We start from the raw sequence: 15,718 nt of genomic DNA on the forward strand, positions 1-15,718 counted from the left end.
CCTGAGATGTATAGTGAGTTCCAAACCACTCTGGGATATGTAACACGTTTCTGTCCAAAAATGATACTTTATGGGTCAGCAAGGTAGCTCAGTGGGTAAAGGCACTGGCTGTCAACCCTGCAATATGAATTTGATCTCCAGCATAGACACAGTAGAAGGAGAGAACAGATTCCCTCAAGTTCTCTGGCCTCTAGTCCCAGGAGCTTGGTACCTAAACACTCAGACACCCAGACACACAAGCATATACTCTATTTATTTTTTTACAACTATTTATAATTAACAATGAACAAGACAAAGATCTTAAGGAGTCCATAGTGTATAGAGAGTATATAGAGTGAGCACTTGTCCTCTTCAGGAGCTTGTTGTCTACAATCCGAATTCCATTACTTATGGGAGAAGCTCGACAGATCCTGATGCAAAGCAACGCCCTTTTGCAATCAGGACACGTATGTGATTTAGATAATCCACTGATACATTCCTTGAATTGGGAGCTAGTGACCTACAGCGATAATCCATGGGCGCCTCCTGGAATTGGGAGCCAGTGACCTATGACAAACAAGCACCTTTGTTTGAGACTCTTATGAAAATGTACCTTCTAGTTGTCCAAATTCAGGGTGTGCAGTTAGCCATGGCCCTAGTTGCTATGGTCAAAGTTTGCTATCTTGCTCTGACACCACACTGCCCCCCTTCAATAAGCGAGCAAACAAGTCCAGTTCTTAGAAATATAGGACTGTTCCAAAGGTGACTTTGGTTATAGGACTCTGAATCAACATAGGTCAATAATTTGATTAGACTTGCACATCAGTCTAATACTCTTTCTATCCAACAGTCTTTCCCTCCCTCCTTCATAAAACTAAGACTTACAGTTGCAGTCCCAACAGCTTTCTCAAACACCTCTAGGGTGCCACCCTATTTTCTGTCATAGGGTTTTCTACCAACAAATCTGTTATATATCTCATCCATCCGGGTATCCACTAGTCAGAGGACCCGAGTGTAACAGCAGATGTGGTAGTAGCCGTGGCTATTATGATGTTGGTTTTGTAGCTTGGAGTCTCATTCTCCAGCACAACCCGTGATTCTGTGACCTACTTAATACACTTTCAATACATGTTTTTCGCTCCCAAGTAGTTATCAATTTCTGTTGCTAACAACCAAGAACCTTGTAGATTCTACAGGAAAAGCTCAAAAGCGTCATGTTATAACACAGCATGGATAAGAGTTGGGAGAGAAGCCCAGAATCTGGGAATGTAATCTGGTCTCTTGAGGGGAGAAGAGGATTTATTTCACTGTACAGTTTACAGTCCTTCACCAAAGCAACTCAAGGCAAGAACCTGGAGGCAAGAACTGAAGGAAAGGCCATGGATGGATGCTGCTTACTGGCTCAGGGTCAAATACAGACACCTTTCTTATACACCCCAGGACTACCTGCCTAGGGGTGGTGCCACCCCTACTGCTCTGGGCTCTCCTACATTAATTATTCATGAACAATGTCCTACACAATTGCCTACAGGGAATCTGATAGCTGCAATTTCTCAGCTGAGGTCTCCTGTCACAAATAACTGTTGGTTGTGTGAAGATGAGAAAAATAAAAAATATAAAAATTACCACATTTCTGAAAACAACACCAAAAACATCATTTTGTTTCTTTTTAAAACAAATATTATAAGCAGCATTGACTGAAAGCTATGCATGGAGGGTGAAGTTTATAAAATTCATAGCCAAAACTGACCATAGATTAATACACTCAGTGAGAAGAATAATTCACTCACTGTTTAGTAGGTAATTATTCGTTAAATTAAGTGAAACAGTATACTTTGAAATACAACACATTAAAGCAAAAAAAAAAAAACCCTTAACATTCAGATATAATGTACTGAGTAGGCAAATTTAACATAGCTTTTGTTCAATGTATTTGATTGGTTCTATTATCCAAGTTGAAATAAGCTGAGGAGTTCTTTAACTATAAATGGTATTAATACCAACCTTGGCTGAGAACAGACTCTGTGCCCAGTGCTACTGTAGAACTAATGTAATACTTGCACCCTTGTCACCTAGGAGCTATGGTGGGTTCCACTTTTAGACGAGGAACTGAAAGTACAGAAAATTTAATAGATTCATCTCAACTAGTAGAGACAAGATTCAGAACCCAGGAAGTCAGGTTCTGGTACCTGGGTCCCAGTCACTTCAAACAGAAAATGGTATTTAAAATGCTAATGTGGCTTGCAGAGAAATTTGAGTAGTTGGTTTGACAATTCCAAGGCTACTAGCCAGAAAAAGAAATACAGCTTGAGAAGTACAGAGCTGAAGTCAAGCCTAACCTCTTTCCTTCCTTTCAGACTGCACACCTCCCCACGTTACTATGCTTCTTCCAACAGCAATTCTATTGGCCTGTGTCTAACTTGCTCCCAACCCCAACTACCTTTTAGCATCAATGCTCTACTTTAGAATGACCGTTATACTGAAATGTCTCGGTGTATGGGTGTGTCTACCTCCAAGGATTTGCTCACCTCTTCCAACCTGTCTGAAAAAGTTTTCTGCCCTGTTTTCTCCTATATCCCAACTAGATCCATCCCTGTAAGTCAAACCTACATTTCTGCCATTCGGTAAGATTCAAATTCTCTATCCTTTTTTTTTTTTTTTTTCAGAACAGCTAAGCTTTTACTGTCTGCTGCCAATTCTTTTGGTATCTAAACTGATCTCAAGAGTACACGCTTTATTTCCCTAATTAGCCTCAAGGATTTCCCAGGAGCGGTGCGAGCTGTGCTCTCCATTATGACAGCAACTGTCCGCGTGTGGCTACGTAAAATTAAACTAAGTACAATTCAGTAAAACGGAAATCGCAATTCCTCGATCACATTAGTCCCACTTGAAGTGCTCAGCAGCCACATGTGTCGTTCAGACAGTGCGGGTACAGACCATCTCCACATCATAGAAAATTCTAGTGGACAAGAGCAGAGAGACAGTCTGCTCCAGCTCTCACAGGCGCACGTACCCTTGCTGTACTCTCCCTGTAAATATTGTTTCCTCTGAACTTAAACAAGCATTCTGAGCACAAAAAGTAAGGGATTTTCTTAAATGGTGATTCCTATTCCTATAGCCAACAAGGAGTTCAGAGGATAAATCTCAAAGGTAAACATCACTTCATATGTCTAATCGAATCTGAAAAGCTTTGCCTTTTCTCAGTTCTCATCCTTCCTGACCCCTCTGCTACCTTCAGCATTATGTAGAATAGGCTTGTATCTTCTCAAAAAGTCATCTTTTTTTTGCTTCACCAGCACTGTAACCACAAAAACAATGGCCACTGATTTACTTATTACATATCCCCTGTGTCAAGTACCGTCCAAAGTCCTTTAGATGCCTTAACCAGCATATTACGAAAAAACTATTACTATAAATCCAAAAGGTTTTGAAATCTGAAACTTTTTGAACATCAGAAGCATTTAGGATTTTGAAACACTTTGAATTTCAGATTTCAAGATTGGAGATGTTTACATCATAAAGTCTAGGTCTATGAAACTATTGCAAAATTGGGAAAACTATGAAATGTGGTCTCAAATATTTCAGAAGAGAGATACTCTCCCTGCATTATCTCCATTTCATAGATGAGGTATCTGAAGTTCAAAGAAGTTCATTTGGTTTGTTCAAAGTCACTGCAATAACAGAACCAGGACTACTACCCAAACCTCTTCCAAAGTTCTTCAAGTGAGTCACTACAAGATCAAATCAATGAAAGCAGGCAGGTGGGTTATAAAAAGCAACACCAAAGAATAGAAGCATCCTATGCAAAACTGTCTGCTCATTTCACCCTTTCAGACCTTTCCAGTAGATTTTTTAATTGTCTTAACAGTTGGGGGAAACCAAAGACAATTACCAAGTAATTGAACAATAAATAGCCACAGTGGGTCTAGGAAAGGAAATATCACACCTTCCATTGTCCAGAATTACGTTTTCTCCTGTAGGCCCTTTACACTAAAACGTGTCCAGATCAACTCGGGGTGGTGATCCAAACAAACACTCCATCAATGGTCCCCTTTAATTACACAAGAGACTGTCTGTATCTCTTTGGTTCTGTTTTGGGCTCTGTATCTGCAACTGTGGCCAAGACCTAGTCAGACGTGACTGAGATGTGCTGGAGGAGTTGGTGCTCAGGCTAAAGCCTTCACCTAGTTACTGCTGTCTCACATTATCCTGCTTTGTTGATATCCTTAAGCAGGTCACACTCAGTATTCTCAGCCAGGAGACAGGAAGTTAGGATGTGGGGGAAAGAAACCATTTATAGTAACCGAGTCCTTTACTTTCCTATAAAAAAAGATTAAATTTTTAAATCCATTCAACTCCCCAGGCTTCTATAATGTGTTCTGAGAGTTGTAAGCCTTAGCTACTGGAGAGAGTTAATGACTGCACACACTGGGTAGCCAAGCTTATACTTACAGGTGAATACAAAGAACTGGCCCCTTGTCCTAGTTCTGCAATGCTCTCTCTGTCTCTCTGTCTCTCTTTCTATGTGTGGTGGTAGTGATGGTGGTGATGGTGGTGGTGGGGTGTGTGTGTATAGATGAGATGGCTCAGTGGATCAAGTCTTATGATCCGAGTTCAATTCCCAGAACTCTTAAAAAGTCAGCTGCACTCAGACAGATGCAGCCAAACTGTTGATGGAGCTTGGGGACACTTACAGAAGAATAGGAGAAAAGATTGTAGGTCCCTAAGGAGAACTCCACAGGAAGACTAACAAAGTCAACTAAACTGGACCCTTGGGGCTCTCAGAGGTTGAACCACCAACCAAAGAACATACATGGGCTGGACCTAGGCCTCCCTGCTCATACATGTAATATGTGCAGCTTGATCTTCATGTGGGTTCTGAACAACTAGAACCTGGAGTAGGGGCTATCCCAAAAGCTGTTGCCTGTACATGGGATATGTCCTTCTAGTTGAGCTGCCTTGTCTGGCTTCAATGGGAGAGGATGCGCCTAGCCTCAACGAGGCTTGAAGAAACAGGGTGGGAGAGGATGCCCAGGGCATGCATCTCACACACACACACACACACACACACACACACACACACGCTCAGAGGAGAAGTGGAGGGGCAAGGAGGAAAGGATTGTGGGATTGGGTGACCCAGAGCAGGGCAGTGAATGGAATATAAAATGACTAAATTAAAAAAAATAATTAAATATAAAAAAGTCAACTGCAGTGAGTGATGCACAGGAGTAATCCCAGGATCCCTACAGTGAGAGTGAGATAGGAAGTGCACAGAGGAGAATCACCTGTATGCTCACAGGCCAACCAGCCTGAAGTATGCAGTGCAGCAGAAGAAAGAAGAGAGGCCTTGCCCAAACAAGATAAAAAGGAGAGAAACACTATGGAGGCTTTAGCCTGAGCACCAACTCCTCCAGCACATCTCAGTCACATCTGACTAGGTCTTGGCCACAGTTGCAGATACAGAGCCCAAAACAGAACCAAAGAGATACAGACAGTCTCTTGTGTAATTAAAGGGGACCATTGATGGAGTGTTTGTTTGGATCACCACCCCGAGTTGATCTGGACACGTTTTAGTGTAAAGGGCCTACAGGAGAAAACGTAATTCTGGACAATGGAAGGTGTGATATTTCCTTTCCTAGACCCACTGTGGCTATTTATTGTTCAATTACTTGGTAATTGTCTTTGGTTTCCCCCAACTGTTAAGACAATTAAACATCTACTGGAAAGGTCTGAAAGGGTGAAATGAGCAGACAGTTTTTCAAAGGATGTTTCTGTTCTTTGGTGTTGCCTCTCATGGTCTCAAGCACTTCAGATGAGAGCTATTCAACTTGTTATCTCCATTTTACAGGTGAGGTATCTGAAGCTCAAAGAAGTTAATTTGATTTGTTCAAAATCACAGAAATAATGGAACTAGAGCTACCAGACAAATCTCTTTGAAGGCTCTTCTTGTGAGTCACTACAAGATCAAAACAACAACAACAAAAACCAGGCAGTTAAGAGCACTTGTAGCTCTTGCAAAGGACCTGGGTTCAATTCCTATTACCCACATCATGTTTGTAACCCTAGTCCCAAGGAATTCAATGCCTTCTTTCGGTTTTTGCAGGCACCAGGCACAAATATACATACAAACTAACCCCTCATATACATAAAATAATAAAATCAGCAAATATAAAAAATGTTAAAAATAGAAATAGGTGGGGCCAGCCAAACTCTTCTTTCTACAACAGATGTAGTGCTGGCTACTTCCTCCTTTAGGTTTCTCTAGCTTCCTCACTTACTGTTTCTTCCTTTTCAAGGTTTTCTTTTATTGTAGTGTGTGTGTGTTGTGTATATAGATGCACCACAGTATGAGTGTGGCAGTCAGGGGCAAATTGCTGGAGTTAGTCCTTTCCTTCCACTGTGTGGGTTCCAGGAATTGAACTCGAGTCCTCAGAGTTGGAGGCAGAATAGAGTTACCTGCTAAACCATCTTGCTGGCCCTTTGAAGATTTTTAATTTTTTTTTAAGTTTTTTTATTTTATTTTATGTGTATGTGTATCTTTATGTCTGGTGTGCATTTGTCTGCTGCCCAGGGAGACTAAAGAGGACATCAGATCCCAATGAACAACCGGTACAGTCAGGATGTGAACTACCATGTAGGTGCTGAGAACTGAACTCAAGTTCTCTCTGCAAGGACAGCCAGTGCTCTTAACCACTAGAGCCATTAGATTTGTGTTTTGTTTTGTTTTGCATCCAGGGTAGGGGTGGACAGAGTCATTGTATATCTCAGTCTGGCCTCAAATCCACATAACTGAGTCTAGCTTTGAACTAACTAATTTCCCTGCCTCCTCCTCCTAAGTGCTGAATTTATAGGCACTATACCATCTTACTCCTGACCCCCTTTAAATGTCCTTGTCTCAAACGAGCAATAGTTTCTTCAGATTCAGGCTTGATGGCCACACAATGAACATGAAAGATCACAGAATGGAGTGGGTATTGTGGTATATACCTGTCATTCTAGCACTTGAAAGGTGGGGGCAGAAGGGTCAAGAGTTCAAAATTTATCCCCAGCAACATATTAATAGCAAGTTAAAGGGCAATCTAATATACATAAACCTGTCTCAAAAATAAAGATGCATTCTTTATAGGGTTGCTGAGGAGACCATGGGAAATACTGAACATAAAGCATGCAAAACACAACACATGGAGACAGTCGGGAATAAATGGTAGTTATTAGTATTCTGTAAACTGACACTTCTGCACATCCCTGGTTATCTGAAGACTACAGTTCTTGTCTTATCTGATGATTATCTGAAAGCTTTTCAAGAGCCAAGATTAATCAGAGAGAGAGAGACAGCCTGAATTATATTTAGTCATATTCTGTTAGGCTTATTTCATCGTATTCTAATTCTTTGAGAATTAAGACTTCATCTACATCAGACAGGGTCCTGCCAGGAGACAGATGGCATGCTCAAATTAGCATAATTAGTAAAAAGTTTAATGAAAGGATTATCTACAAAGGTGTTGGCAGAATAGTAAAACAGACAGAGAAGAGGGGAGAGAGAGAGAGGGAGAGAGAGAGAGAGAGAGAGAGAGAGAGAGAGAGAGAGAGAGAGAGAACAAGAACTTGGGGCTTTTTCTATTGTTTATCCAAAAGGAAAAAAAAGAGCAGTCACCATTTTAAGAAAAAGAAGTACATGGAGTAATGAGAATTCCCATGAGGAGAGATATGCCATTTATTTCCGGTGCAATAGCCAGCCAGAGGCAATCCTGCCAGGAGAAAGGCAAGAATGAACAGGATGACCACTGTTCCTTCCTTCTGATGTCCTGCCAGGGATTCCATTGCTCAGGCCTACAAGAAGCCAGAAAGGGAAAGAAACTCACAGGTTCATAGCTTCACTTTCCAAGATACAGAGCAGTATATGAAAGGGTTGGAAAGGGTAATCAAAAAAAAAATTTATGATACATATATGCTCAACCCAAATATGTTCAAACCAGAATATTGCATCCCGCTCTGACCAATCAAGAGAGAATGGACTACTATTTTCTATTAAGCTAAACTTGACTAGTTTATCATTATACAAGGAGCAGGGAATCTGCCCTTTGGAAATTCTGTAATAATGCAAAACTCAAGGTACCATGATGTAACTGGTTTGGGTATACTTATCATACCAACTAGATATACTTTTTTCCAGTTATGTGTGATATAGTGTGTGTGCATGCTTGTGTAAGTGAAGGCATGTCTATATGTGTCACACCATGTGTGTGGAGGTCATAGGACAACCTTGGGTACTGGTCTTTGCCTTCTACCTTATTTGAGACAGGGAGTCTTCATTGCTCACCACTTTGTAAGCAAGGCTACTGGAGATTCTCTTGGCTCCATCTTCCATTTCCCCATAAAATTATAGGGGTTACAAATAGGTGTACTACTATGTCAACCTTGGGATCCAAACTCAGGTCCTCATGCTTGTACATCAAGTGCCTTACCTGCTGAGCCATCTTCCCAGCCCTCAGCCACTCTTGATGGCAGGAACTTTCTAGTATTCCTCATCTTCATATTGTCTTCACTTCCCTTTTCTTATTGACAAGGCCAAATATTTTCAATGTGTTGCATTTTTAAAAGTTTTGTTTTTCTTTTTATTTCCATTATATTTTGCCTGCATGTATGTGTACCAGGTGCATGCAAAGCTCTCAAATGCCAGAACGCATCAGATACCCTTGAACTGTTATTGTCCAGTCATCAGCTGTCATCTGGGTGCTGGGATTTGAACCCAGGACCTCTGCAAGACAACACATTATCATTAATAACTATGCAAGGCATAACTGAAGAATGATTATATAGAAATAACAGCAGGGGACCTAGCCACTTATTTGTCCATGAGAGCTTCTCAGAGAAAGCCTAGATCCCTGTGGACTTCTCTGGCCTTAGGTGAAAATACATAGGTTTAAAGGACAGCTGTGTCTCCCTTCTATACACTTGACATTTTAAAAACCACTCTTCCAAACATACCTTCAGTTAAATAAAAATCAAAACAAATATTACAGACTGTTTTGAAAAGATCAGCAAGGAAATCAACATCCACCCAAATCATGATATGTAGCAAATATGATACTCATAAGAGTTGTTGTGTAAAAAATCACTTGAATATATTGAAATATATTTTGACTTGTTACATTAACTACCTTGATTGACAATAAATGAACTAAAAGATCAATTCACAAATACAGCAAGTGAGGCTAGAGAGATTGATCAATGCTTAAGACCACTGGCTGCTCTTTCAAAGGATCTAGGTTCAATTCCCAGTATCCACATAGTATCTCAAAACTCTCTATTAACTACAGTTCTAGGGGATCTGTTGCTCTATTCTGGCCTCAGTGAGTATCAGCCACAAAAGTGGTACACAGATGCAAGCAAAACACCATCCACATTAAAAGAAAAAAAGAACCCGTAAGGAAATTGTGTTCTATTTAGGTAAATGAGCAGAAACTGGGTGCTCTAGCAGATCAGAAAAGCTTTTTGATAATAGATTAAACATTACAGGAAAATCTGTCCCTTCTCTGCAGTGTCAACTGTGCCAGATACCTATGTCTAGTCCCAGTTGACAATGATCAGACAAGAGGAGTATGCCTTGGACCTCCTACACAGATATGGTATCTTCAAGATCAAAGGAAGTAAAGTGTAAAGCAAGATACAGGGTATGATACTAGTTGGCACTTCACTTTTTCCTACGGTTGTTTCATTTGGACCAGTCAGAAAGAAGCAGAATAAGCTAAGCATCCATTTTTATATTTTTTTCTATTTTTCTACTTAGTATTTGGAAGGTTCCTAGCAAGGAGCTAAACTTCTACATAACACACACACACACACACACACACACACACACACACACACACAGAGAGAGAGAGGGGGGGGAGGGGAAGGGGAGGCATTAGGGTAGAATGAGAGGCAACACTGCTTTTTCTAACCACAAAGACTAAAAGTATGGTTTGGGTTTTTCAAGACAGTTTCTCTGTATAGCCCTAGCTGTCCTGGAACTCACTCTGTAGGCTAGTCTAGCCTTGAAGTCAGAGATTAGTTTGTCTCTTCCTTTTTAGTGCTGGGATTAATGGTGTGTACCACCACCACAGGCTTTTTACAGGACGGTATCAGTAAGAAGTAGGAGAGAAAAATTTTCACATTGCCTATTGAAATAAGAAAGGATGAAATATTAATTCATTTTTGCAAGAGTCAACAGACTCCAACAGAGAATTCTGTATCAACCCTAACACAGACCTGTCCAACACATCTAAACATCTGCAAATAGAAGCCAAGTGTGGCTGCACACATAGTTAGTCCCAATATATAGCAGGCAAAAGTTGGTTAGTCTTTGTGAGTTCAAAGCTAGCCTGATCTACATAGTGTGTTTCAGGCCAGCCAAGACTACAAAGTGAGACCCTGGCTCAGAAGAAGAGAGAAAGATGAAAAGACAGGAGGACGAAATAAAATTCAGAATCTCATGACGATACCTCCAACATACGAAATGCAACAGAAAATATTCATTATATAAAAAAGAATGTAACTCTCACTTCTGTGAGTTTGAAGCCAGTCTGGTCTACAAAGTGATGTCCAGGACAGACAAGGCTATGTAGTGAGACCTTGTCTAAAAAAAAAAAAAAGGAAAGTTACTGAGTAGTGTCTTAGTTACTTTTCTATTGCTATGATAAAGACCATGACCAAAGTAGCTTAGAGAGGAAATGGTTTATATCATCTTACGTTTCCATATCATAGTCCATCACTGAAAGAAGTCAGTGCAGGAACACAAGGTAAGAAACTGGAGGCAAAAGCTGAAACAGAAGCCACAGAGAAACTGCTTTCTGGCTTGCTTCCCATGGTTTTCTCAGCTTGAATTCTTACACCATCCAGGGTCACCTGCCTAGGGCTGGCAGTCCACAGTGGGATAGACCCTCCCACATAAATCATTAATCTAGAAAAGACGTACCTATAAGATTCCTGTCCTATGGAGGCATTTTCTCAATTGAGAATCCTTCTTCCCAAATTACTCTAGCTTGTATCAAGTTAACATAGAACTAGCCAGCACGGTGGGATTACAGTGGAATCAATCTCTCTCTCTCTCTCTCTCTCTCTCTCTCTCTCTCTCTCTCTCTCTCTCTCTCTCTCTCCCCCACATCTCCCCCACAGTCCAGCTATGTAGCAAAGCTGCCATTGAACACTGAGCCTCCTGAGTGCTACAATTACCAACACGAATTAGCATATGTGACTCCAAAATGAATTCTTAAAAGGAATGGTTCAAGGGTATAGTTCCAAGGTGAGATGGTAATTTACAAATTTGCTATACTTTAATAAGCATTCAAAGGACATTAAAAAAATCGTTGCACTAATTGCCTATGTGAATAAAAACATTTAAATAAATTATGGCACTAGAATCCAACATAAATGTATATTCTTTGCAGAGAATAAAGTAGATTGACATTAGTTGACTCTGTGTTTCAAATGTTTCTTTGCTAGATTATAGGAAACATAATGAATGAACAGGAAAATGAATTAATAGCACATACCTGGGTATGTGTTTGTATGCAGTGGTTTATTATATGAACATGCATGAAAGTTGAAAAAAATATAAGGGTTTAGTGTGTTCAGATTTTGCGATTGTTTGGGAGAAACAGTGAACTGCTGGACAAGCCACGGGAAAAGATGAAAGGACAATGAAAACCTTGAAAACATATATATTTTGAATCTACTGTAATGCTTGGGTTTAAGGATATGTATTATCCTTGTACTTTATAAAAATTTATCATGAAGGTATAAGTAGAAAAATAATAAATCACTTCTGTTGTGTGAAAGGGGGAAAATGAGACATTTCCTCCAATTGATTCTATGAATGAGAAGAGTTTGGTTAACAGAGGGAATGATGTCAAGGATAAAGAGAGGAAGAACATACAGAATCCAGAAAGAGGAGACCAGACAGCTGGAATGGATAAAGAAGGAGAAAGGTGATGAAGGGCAAAAATGGAAATAGCTCTCATGTGTTGGGAGCCGACTTTAGCAGAAAGCGGCTAGATCAACTTTGCAGCCATCTGGAACCATATACCCTGATGAAAGACTTGGTTGTCAAAAGCCTATAACAGCTGAAGCACACTCTGATAAATATATTGTTTATCCCACATAGCTTGTTTTGCTGTTTAGTGACCTCAGCTGTATGGTGCACGTGGTAAAGTGTTTTCACCTGTGTTCTCCTGCTTGTGTATATAAATACCTCAGAATTCCCTTCAATAAGAGAGACATGAGAAAATAGAAGAGAGACTGAATCACACCCTGTCTTGTCTCCATTCTTCGCGTCTCTTGCCCCAAGAGCCACACTCTCTCTTGACCAGAGCACTTAGCCCCCAAAGCATTGACCAAAGTGTTGAGGCAAAGTGTTGAGGCAGAGTGTGGGCCTCAACACTCATGGCTCCAACCTCAGCACTATTTTTGAGGAGAGGAAACCAAAGCTTGCTTCATCACAAGGTAAGTCAGGCAGCCCTTGGAACAAACAACAGCTTGACAGTTCCAGCCATAACAAGTGCCAATAGTTCTCATACACTTTCAATCTGGTAGCGTGATGTGGTCTGACAGTGACATCTGTTACATGGCCGAGTGGTGCTCAAAAAGAAATCCACTGTGTTGCTTTTTTTCATCCTGGGATACTTAAGCTGGACATGTCTGTGAAAGGTTTGCCAGACAGGAGAAGACTCACCCTGGTTTTGGGTGGCATAAGCCTATGGGCAGGGATCCAAGACTCAAAAGGGAGACAAAGCCCCAGTGAGCATCACTACTCACTCATCACTGTGTTTCTGACTGCCAATACAGTCTTAGGCGCTGATGCTTTTCTCATCGTGGCTATTTCCTGCATCTGGGAGCCAAAATAAATCCTCCAGAAGTTGAATTTCTCTCATTTTTATTTTTTAACCACTCTTCCTACATTTCTATAATTCACACAATTTTCTTTATTTTCTAATTGGACTTTAAAAACCACATTGTTCATGTTTTTCTCTTTCTCACATTATTTTTCTTCCTTTTTCTAGTTTATTCTTCTCTAATACAATACATCCTGACTGAAGCTTTCCCTACCTTTCCTCCCAGCTCCCCCACCCCCAACAGCCCCTCTCCCATAGATCCATTCCTCCTCCATTTTCCTTCAGAAAAGACCAGGTCTCGAAGGAACATCAAATGAACATGGCACAAGATATAATAAGACCAGGCACAAACCCTCACATCAAGGCTGGACAAGGCAGCCCAGTAGGAGGAAAAGGTTCCCCAAAGCAGACAAAAGTGTCAGAGACAATACCAGTCCCATAATCAGGAGTCCCCCCAACCAAAACACCAAGCCAACAACCATAACATATATGCAGAGGATCTAGCACAATCCCATGCAGGTTCTGTGATTGCTGCTTCAGTCTCTGATCCCCTATGAGCCCTGCTTAGTTGATACTTCAGGCCATTAGTTGATTCTCCTGGTGTCCTCAACCTGCCTGGCTCCCAGAATTCTTCTTCCTTGTCTTCCAATTTCTTCTTCTTCTTTTCAATTACATTTTTAAGAGGGTAGGAGGACACAAGCATGCTGCCTTCCACGATGTGGGTTCTGGGGCTTAAATTCAGGATCTCGGGCTTGGCAGAAGGCACTTTTACCCACTGAGCTTTCTTACAGGCCTTCTTAACCTTTGGCTTTCTTTCTTTCTTTTCTCTTCTCCTGTCTCTTTCTTCATTTCCTATTTATTTTAACTTTATACTTTATTGTATATTACTCCACTTTATATTTATCTGAGGGAATAAATATTCAGAATAGATAAAGAACTAAAAAATATTAAAGACTGAAGTAACAATAGACAAGTGAACTAAACAGGCAATCCTCAAAAGTAGTACATATGGCCAGTAAATATATAAAACATGTTCAACAATTTTTTGAGACAGGATCTCATTATACAGTTCTCAGTCTGGCTGGCTTGGAACCCACTATATAAACCTAGCTGGCCTCCAATTCACAGAGATTTGCCTTCCTCTGCCTCCCTAGTTCTGGGATCAAAGGCCTGAAACACCACATCCAACCCTAGTCAACATTTTCTGATATCAAGGAGATGTATGCTATGATTGGGATAAACAGAATTATTCATTTGCATGAGATACCATGATTGGTACAATAAAGGCCCTTTTTTACATAAGGGACTGTGACTGATGTAAGTATGGAACTTTCCCATGATTGGTTCAAACATCTTTTGTAGGCTTAGATTTTTTTCAAAACCTACTTTAATAAGGGTTCTTGAATGCTTCAGCTGCCCTTCTAGACCACCACCCACCAGAGGTAATGGGACAAAAAGGTTAATAGGAAACAGGGTTTGTGGACCTATTTAGAAATAGTTCTTTGGGGCTATTCAGCAGTCCAGTTCACTAGTCAATCACTACTAACAAATCAGCAACAGCAGTTTGATGCAGAAGAAACCAAGAGGCTCTGCCAATCAGCCAGTGTCCACAGAAGCTGCAAGGACCTACTGGAAAGTCACGAGAAGTTCTTTAGCTAGTTACTCTCTATGAAATCAGGACAAGGGAAGATCAGCAACTGGATGTAAGGCTCTTATATTGATAAGAGCATCCTCAGCAAAACTAGTGAGGCAGAGCAAGATGATCCAATTCCAGAGCCTCCTCCCACTGTCTGTGGATTCTTTCTAAACATCATATGTCTTCTCACCTGCGTCTGCGTCAGCAAAACATCCTCTTACCAGTGTCTGCTTCAGCAAAACATTCTTTCACGTGTCTGCTACAACACATCATCTACAGCAGGGATTATTGTGATGGATATAAATGCAATCCTCCATTTTTACAAAGGACTCTGTCATCACTGGACAAATACAGATATTAATTTGGATGGCTACTATGATTGCTGCTAGTGTGTTCCCTCATTTGCACAAGGAACTATGTCACGCTCTGTGCAAATAAAAGCCTTCATTTGCATCAGGAACTGCTTTGATTAGTGCAAATAATATATCTCATTTGCTTGAGGGACCATGCTATGATTGACTTAAGCACATACCTTCATTTGAATGAGGGGTTGCTGTGATTGGGTCAAGCATGGTCCTTCATATGCATGTGGGTCTACTGTATATGTGTGTCTCAGTACAGAACCTTTGTTATAGCCACACCCATTTCCAATCACATAAGCAAACTGTTTGTCTCCCTTTCTGACCTACCTGGGAGACACCCTCTTATCCTGTCCCACAGCACTAATGCCAAACTAAAGACTTCTCAAAAAAGGTCTTTTCTTACCCCCCTCTGACTTTCATCCTTACTATACTGAGCTCAGTTGATAACATAAAGAAAGGAAGACAGCAACAGTGGTGAAGGCAGCAAAAGCCATGGCCCTAGCAGCAGCAAACACAGGCGCAGGAGTGAGATGAAGCACCAGGGAGCTGAAGAGAGTGGCTAGAGTCTAAATAACGGGGAACAGAAGCAATAGAAAAAAATAAGAGCTATGGAGACTGCCAACTTGAAGCTGCCAATGGCTTAGGGACCCCAGCCCCTGAGGCCTGTATAAAAGCTATGACATAAAAGTACCAGCTGTTGCTGATGCTTGTACTGTCTGATGCCACTAACTGCTGCTAGAGTCACATGATTACACTAGCTACCAGGACCACTGATACTGAAAGCCCAGAGTAGTTGCCCTCTATCAAGTTTTTGTTGCTGTGATAAATACTGTGACTTAAAAGCAACTCAAAGAAGGGGTAGAGTCCAT

The sequence above is a fragment of the Arvicanthis niloticus genome, chromosome X, assembly GCF_011762505.2.
Source record: "Arvicanthis niloticus isolate mArvNil1 chromosome X, mArvNil1.pat.X, whole genome shotgun sequence".
NCBI classification, from domain to species: Eukaryota; Metazoa; Chordata; class Mammalia; order Rodentia; family Muridae; genus Arvicanthis; species Arvicanthis niloticus.